Below are 7950 nucleotides of genomic sequence, written 5' to 3' on the forward strand. Positions count from 1 at the left end.
GTTTTAGCATTATATTTATTAAAGAATAATTTGTAAATGATGTTACACGTACGTTATTACGCGTACGTACAATTAAGTTATTAATTGCTTTTTATATCGGCTAATGTATTATGTATTAATCGATTGTGTTTATGGTAGAATTATTATATAATTTTGAATATTTTATGACAATACCAATCATTAGTTTTAAGGTGATGTATTAATACACATTACTCATGTCTTATTATTAATAAATTAAATTTTATTTATATTATTAAAGGTGAAAGTAGATTTAAAAATGATGTTAACATCTAGTAAGCACTTTTTGTATTTATATTTCATAAATATATGTAATATTTAATTTGGACTTTTGCAAATAATGTCTGAATTCTATAAATAATTATAAGTAATATTTTTTTTTTTAACTAAGGTTCCATCTTAATAAACAGTCATAAGATAAAATTTTTGAATATTAATCCTCAAATATCTTTCAGTTTGAATTATATTACACCGAATATATTCAAATGATATATATTATAATAAATTTAATTATATTATATTTTTATAACATATTTTGTAATAATCATTATAAAATTACTATATTTTAATAAAGTGTTTTGTAATATTATTTTTTTATTATTTTTTACATCAGTTAATACTGATAACTTTGATCATCTTCAATCTCCAATACTACGGTAATATAATTTTACAAGATCTGTCCTTAATATATCGTGTTTTATAATATTGATTATTGAATTAAATTTTGACTGTACTAATTTTATGTAATACGAAAATAGTATTTTTTTTTTTTATATAATTTAAGAAATAAATGTTTAGATATTGATTAAATAGCATTAAATTTTATGTAAATTTTAGTTTTATCAGTGCTTTCATCAATATTGAACTATAAAATATATTCTAAAAAATCTCTCATAACATTAATTATTTACCATTTTCTAAATTGTATCATTTAATGTTATTTTTCTTCAAATTCAATCAACCATATTTCTTGTCTAATATTTTTACCTTAAAAAAATATTTAATTTATTGTATAAACGTTAATTATTAAATTAATAATTATGTGTGCGTGCGTAGCTTCGTACTTGTGTAGGTATATTAAATGCTTAACATAAACATTTGTATTAGTTAAGGCAATATTTAGTATTAGAATAATTATTTGTATAAATAGGCCATTAATTGTTGTTGTTCATAAATTTTTTGATAATTAAATTTTGATATTCAATATTTTTCGGTATATATTAACAATTTGTATTTTCAAGAGTTTCAATTTAATTTATACAAGATTACTGTTATTCTTACTTTGCCTAATTATATATAACAATTTATAATGCAATTATCTCAATGTAATTTCATTAAAATTAAATTTTAAATACCGGCGACTGTTAAAGGTATTAATGACTTTTAATTATAAATAAAACTAAATACAAAACTGAGGGATTTTAATTATTGTTGCTATTGCAATTTTTCTACATTTTATTCCTACATTTATTTGACATCCAATGTTCCTAGATTTGACTTTTGCACTCTCGTCCCATATTATCTTAATAAATAAATAAATAGATTGCTTCTCAAATGTATATTCATGTAAATTATACGTATATTTACATAGTATTTTTGAAAATATGCGTTTCAAGTGGTATTTTCATGTAGTATTCTCATGTAGTTTCGTGTGTATATGTGAACTCGAAATAACATAAAGAAAATAGAAAATGTTAAAAAATATGAGAGGGTTAGTGACAAGAGAAGTATTAAGTTTGACGACAAAAAAAAAAAAAAAAAAAATATGAAAAGAGAAAATACGCTTGTGAGTGAAAGAGACAATTTTATATTTACAAGATTCACCAATAAGTAATTATTTTTTTCTAGTTTTTATGTATTATATCAATCATACAAATACCATTTGCATTGATTAATAAAACATATATTATATTAATATTATAAAAATTTTTAAGTATTTTAACTATTATTGTTACCTTAAAATTATGTGTAAAAGATTTAGGATTGGAATATTTAAGCTGATACTAAAAATATATTAAAATGTATATTACAAACAATAATGAATATATTAGATCGCTTATTACATAATATATGTACATAAAATAGTTTAAAAACGATTAATCTTTATTGCTATTAATTCAGTAGAGCTTTTGTTTAAATATCAATTGATTCATCAATTGAAAATACATTTTTATTATTTATACTACGAATATTAATTGATTGTTCAAGTATTTAAAAGGGTGACTTTAGTTATATAACGAAATTTCTATGTAAGCAAACGAATATTTGCTGTCTATTTTTATCATTATACGTATCATTAATTTTAGAATACTTTTCAAAATTAATTGACGTTGTAAGTATAAAGAGACTTACATTCATACAATTAAACTATATTCTGTAATATAATGTATATAAGTTACTACTACCTAAAACACATAGTCGTTACGATTATTGTTAATGATGCAATTATTTTTTAAATATAAAAATTTTATGGTTAACTGTCGATAAAATAAAAATTTCCATAAAATAAAAATAAAATCATTCATTGAAAAACAACCAAAATGAAATCCAATGATTATTAAAGTTCTTACCCCTGTGACTATTTTCTCAGTACTATAAAACGAACTGCTATCACCATCACTCGTATGACATTTCATAATTACAAAGTTAAATAGATATAGAGGAGAAGGGATATAATAAGATTTACTTTAATTTGAAGGGCGGAAATCACGTAGATAATTAGTATGTGTTTTGAATACGATTAAAATGAATATATAACGTTGTTGTGGGCTTGTACAGTTGTAACTGAATAGTGAACTCGATAAACAAATATAATGAAAGCAAGAAATTCAATAAGCATACACTACGTCACTAGATATTTCTAAAAAATAGAACTTTTAATTTTGAACGGTGTTTATATAAGCCACTGGTAAATTATACAATTTGTTTAAATAACAACAAATATTAGTGAAATCCGTAATAAGAATTTTGAATTACTCTCTAAAAGGCTGATTTATCTCCTAGTTTCTTTGTATTTAGCCTTGACTCATTAAAAATTACGGAAAAAATAGCTTGTTAAACTGGAAAGAGGAAATGTTTGTGATTATTCGAGCTTCTTTATGATTTCATTTTATAATTATTCCAATAGTTAAAAGGTAATTTTTCAATTTGCAACTGTAAATTATATAAACGAATGTTTATTAAATTCAAAAATAATTTCAAAGCTAATTTTTTAAACAATGAAACTATCGCAATTTTTTATTTACATATTTGTAATTTTTATTCAGAGAAATATTTATGAGATTTTTTTTCGTTTTTATTGCATCTACCCTGAAAGAAAATTATAAGATTACACGGAATTAAATGAAATTATTTTATCCTGTTATTAATGATAAATTTATAAAAAAAAAAAAAAAACAAATAAATAAATGCTAATAGTCGCTAATATTAAATACTGGTTTAGGTATTATATTATTAAACCGTATTACCAAACAAATGGAAATTAATGAAAAAAAAAAAAAAAAAAAAAAAAAAAAAATTATATTGCTTACAATTTTATCCATATACTATAATTTCTGTACATTGTATAACTATCGTTATAATAATTAGATTAATATTGATAAAAAAACAAAAAACAAAAAAAAAACAAAAAAAAAAAAAAGAGGTGGAAAGTTACTTTAGTAAGGAGCTTAAATCGTGGCAAATTAATTTTAACGAAGCAAATGTTATTCTCTAAAAATTTTGGCCAATCGGTTAAATAATAATTCAACATTGTCTGATTAGCTTGGATCAGTCACTAGTCGATCAATGATCAACCAAAGCACCCTAATTATAATGCGAATTACACGAGTACAATTATGAAGGGTAATATTATAAAAATAAAAATGAAAGAAAATGTTCGTTTCCATAGAATCTCGATACGTAAATTAAAATTTTCATGATTCATAAACATCGTTAAAGTCCTTGCATTCCGACTACCGGATTTTTATTTTTCGAAGTAAAGAAACTTCATGTGGTTCACTCACGCATAGTATGGGGAAATTGCGACTTGCACGGCTGTCATTTATTGCATGTGTAAGGACGTTTCCCATGATCGAGTTGTCTGGAAATTGGCTTTCTCTCATCTCGCGACAATGTCACGGAAGAATTTAATTGTCAAAATTTGCTGCACCCCTCTCGCCGTCATCCCACAGAGGCTTTTAGCAATGTTTTAGGTATACGGGAAAGTTGAAAAAAATCCGACGATGAAATTGAGATTTTTCATTGGAGTTTCTATGATTTTCGCGTCGATTTCTCGAGTAGAAAGACAAGCTGTCCACGGTCCTTCGACCCCTCCTACTCGTCGACGAGAACGCACCGTTAACGTTAAGGCCCCGCCACCAAAGGACGTGTTGGTAAAGATCCCTACTCTCTAGGTCCCAATCAGGCTGGATGCGACTAGCAGCGAAAACGAGTGTAGGCGCGAAAGTGCCTCCCGAGAGGGCCGAGAGGATCCGACGCTCGACAAGGCGACAGTCACGCTTACCGACTGCGACGGCGCTGCCTCTTCTCTTGGCCCTCGACGCCCCGCCGTCCCGCCACCGCGACCGCCGCGGCCGCTCAACGGCACCGAGCGTTCGAACGTGCGGCGTCGGCGGCAGTCTCGTCGCGGCCGCTGGGCTCTCGGAACCTCCTCGACAGCACCGCGTGGGCCCACCTCCGCGTCGCTTCGCCCCGGGTGGCGCAGCAGCATCGCCGTCGCGCGAGTGCAGGTGCGCGCGGGTCAACTTATAGCCCGCAAACAAATACTTAAAACAGTACGCGTTCAGCGTGTAGGCGCGCGTGTGTGGCCGGTGACGCTCGGTCCGGACGGCCGAGAGGATCGACGGGAAGAGCCGCGCGGTGTCGTCGGCTGCGACGAGCGAGCGAGAGAGAGAACGGGTGAACGAGCGCCGGAGGCGGTGGCGGTCGTTGTAGCAGCGGGTGAGCGAGAGGAGCAAGGATAGCGGAGGGGGCTGGTTGGAGGGGCTGGTGGGGAAACGGTACACACGTAAGCGAGCGACGGGCATCGCCATCGGGCTTTTCTGCAGCTTACTCCACTGACACACTACTCGTGACTTTTCGAGGTTAACGATTCCATGGGCGTTCGACCGAGGTACTGCGAGAGAACGCCACTGCGGATCCCGGACGAAAAAATGTCAAGTACGTCTAAGAAAGCAGCGGTGGCGGCGGTGGTGGTGGCATTGCGTCGCTTGGCGCCTCGGCCCTCGCACCGAGTCCTCTTTTAGCCGTTCCGTCGGGTTAGCTTGAGGATGATGATCCTGTTTAAATAATGATACTCCTTATCCCTAGGCGCTAATTGACCTTGAATTATTCGAGCGCGGGCCGCGCTATTTCGATTGAGTATGGGAACATTTATCGCGCCTTACCGAGCCACAAAATGTCCAGCTCCACATTTCCAGAGTATCGGCTCGGGTCGAAAGTAACGTGCTTATTTATAGACGATGGATGCTGGAGTTTAGCGCTTAAATGTGATGATATCGCGTTGATGGGAGAAGGTTGGGGTTGGGGACAATGTTTTAAATTGCCATTCTAAGGATGATATTGAATTTGTCGTTTATTATAAATTGCTTTTTCAGTATCGACGGAATAGCCGTAGTTTGGGTTGGGCAGACGTCTGTGTTTGAAGATCGAGTAAACGATTGTAAAAATTGTTCCATTTAGATTCATTATATAAATGCAATAGTGAACGATGTGAAAATCTATGTGAACTCTGAGCATCGTCGCAATGTTGCATAATCATTGACACGTGTACCTCCTGATAATTGTTTGAACATCGCTCACGTTATTTTTGTTTTTCATTGATAAAACTTTTAAGCAAAACGGCCGTAAAAGTATAAATATAACGTGCCGTTAGTTTGACGGATAAATAATAAATTAACATGTGTGTGTGTGTGTGTGTGTGTGTGTGTGTGTGTGTGTGCGCGCGCGCGCGCGCGCGCGCATATAATAATGGATATACAATTTCATTTTATGTGAAACCGTATTATGCCCCGTGAATGGTTTGTTTTTGAAAATTTGGTTGATTAAAGTAATATAGTCGTAGTGGTAAAATACAGATTTATTTTATGTAATTGTTAATAAATGAGATGCGTTAGCGTTATCTCATAATGTATATTGTAAACTTATGATATTCAAAAATTAATGCCAGATAATGTAAAATCATTCAAAATCAATACCATATTTTTCATCAAAACTTCATAAATAAGTACAGCAGTACAATAAATATATAAAAGTTAAATAATATTGGAAATACACGGACAATATAATCCATTGAAACGAAATAAGGTAATAAATACGATTTTTTGTATTTTGTTCTCTGTGAATAAATTGTACGCATTTTCAATGTTATGGTTAACATTAAATAAGCGATAGGTAGTTTAAAATATCAAATGTTTATGAATATGAAAACGTGCCTAATTATCAAAAGTTTTGACCTTAGACTCTTAATGATGATTCTACCTTCTTTCGTTTCTCTAAAAGTTAATTTTCATGTAACATATCTGCATTAATACATAACATACCGATCGCATTAAGCATATCAAGAGAATTTAAGCCGACTTTATGATAATAAATTATTATTAACAGTTTGAAATCGTTGTTGAAATTGTTAATCAGTAAATCATAAGGAACAAGAGACCAATAATAAGAATATTATTATTTATTTATATATATATATATATATATATTTTTTTTTATTATTAAATAATGAGAAAAATAACTTTGAGAAATATGAGCGTTATTTTCACATAAATTCTTGTCAACGTCTACAGCGTCATCCGGAAGCTGATGAATTTTTTCTGGCCTTCGTTTGTTTTTTGTTATGCTTTCAAGTTCTTTCCTTTTTCGTTTTTTCTTGGCACGCCAAAGTTGTTTCTCTGGATTTTCTTTATTTCTCATATGGATCTACATAAAATGCGAGTTGAATCGAAGCAGAGAAAAAGACAATTACGATTTGCTTATTTTCATTTATGAAGGCCAATAAGATGCGACAGCACCGTTAAAAAGTATGCAAGTATTGTTTTAATATTTTATTTTACTTTTTTATCGATAAAGTTAATTACTAAATAATATTGTTTAAATCATTTCACAATCAATTTTCGACAATTAAGATCTAATTTAGACAGTAATAACTTTTTATTTTATTTAACATCAAAGAGTCCGATCGATCTCTTTAAGATTTATGTTAAGTATGCGTGGAGATAAATATTTATATATTTATGTATTGTCAATGGCGAGTTATGTGAGTTAACTCCTAATTTCATGGAATATATAATAAATACCATTGAGAATTTGACACGCAAAATTGATTATTTTTAATGAAAATGTATATTGTTATATCAGTAGCTACAATGTCATATCATTTAATTAAAATTGAAATATCAATTCTCTCCGTAAATTAAAGCCAATTCATATTTATGATAATCATAAATTATGCAACAGAATGCTAAAATTCTATGAAATTATTGTTATTTCGTATATGAAATTTCGGCATTCTGCATGTTTTGTACTCTATCAGAAATAACTTTGGATGATGGAAAAATATTTGATAATCGTCACAAATTTATTTTAAAAATTTTTCTACATAATAAAGCGGCAACCCATGATACAAAGTGGAAATTCCATCAGTTTTCATTTTAGATTTTCTAACGATGATCGATTATCATGTAAATTTAAAAACCAATTTAAAGACCAACTATCTTTAATATATAAACATATTTATTAATTTGCATTTTTATATAAACCATACGTGAATCATTTGAGTTTGAAAAAATAATAACAAGGGTATATATATTCTAAATATTCAATATTTTATTTACTTTAAATCAAATATATTCCATATATGTGTACACGCGCTCATTCGAAATAATTGTAATATATTTAAAAAAAAAAAAAAAAAAAAAAAGAACTGAA

The 7950-nt window shown here is 30.1% G+C and overlaps 1 protein-coding gene across 1 annotated transcript in view; it reads left to right on the forward strand.

Annotated features, from left to right (window-relative positions):
- Window positions 1–5015: 5015 nt before the first annotated feature.
- LOC105359496 (Inositol 1,4,5,-trisphosphate receptor) overlaps window positions 5016–7950 on the forward strand; it is a gene marked incomplete at its 3' end in the record, with an annotated part of 56989 nt that continues 54054 nt past the window's right edge. Inside the window, exon 1 of the mRNA XM_011496110.1 lies at window positions 5016–5178. The remainder of the gene's footprint in view (window positions 5179–7950) is intronic.

The sequence above is a fragment of the Ceratosolen solmsi genome, unplaced genomic scaffold (assembly GCF_000503995.2).
Source record: "Ceratosolen solmsi marchali unplaced genomic scaffold, CerSol_1.0 scaffold11, whole genome shotgun sequence".
Classification (NCBI taxonomy): Eukaryota; Metazoa; Arthropoda; class Insecta; order Hymenoptera; family Agaonidae; genus Ceratosolen; species Ceratosolen solmsi.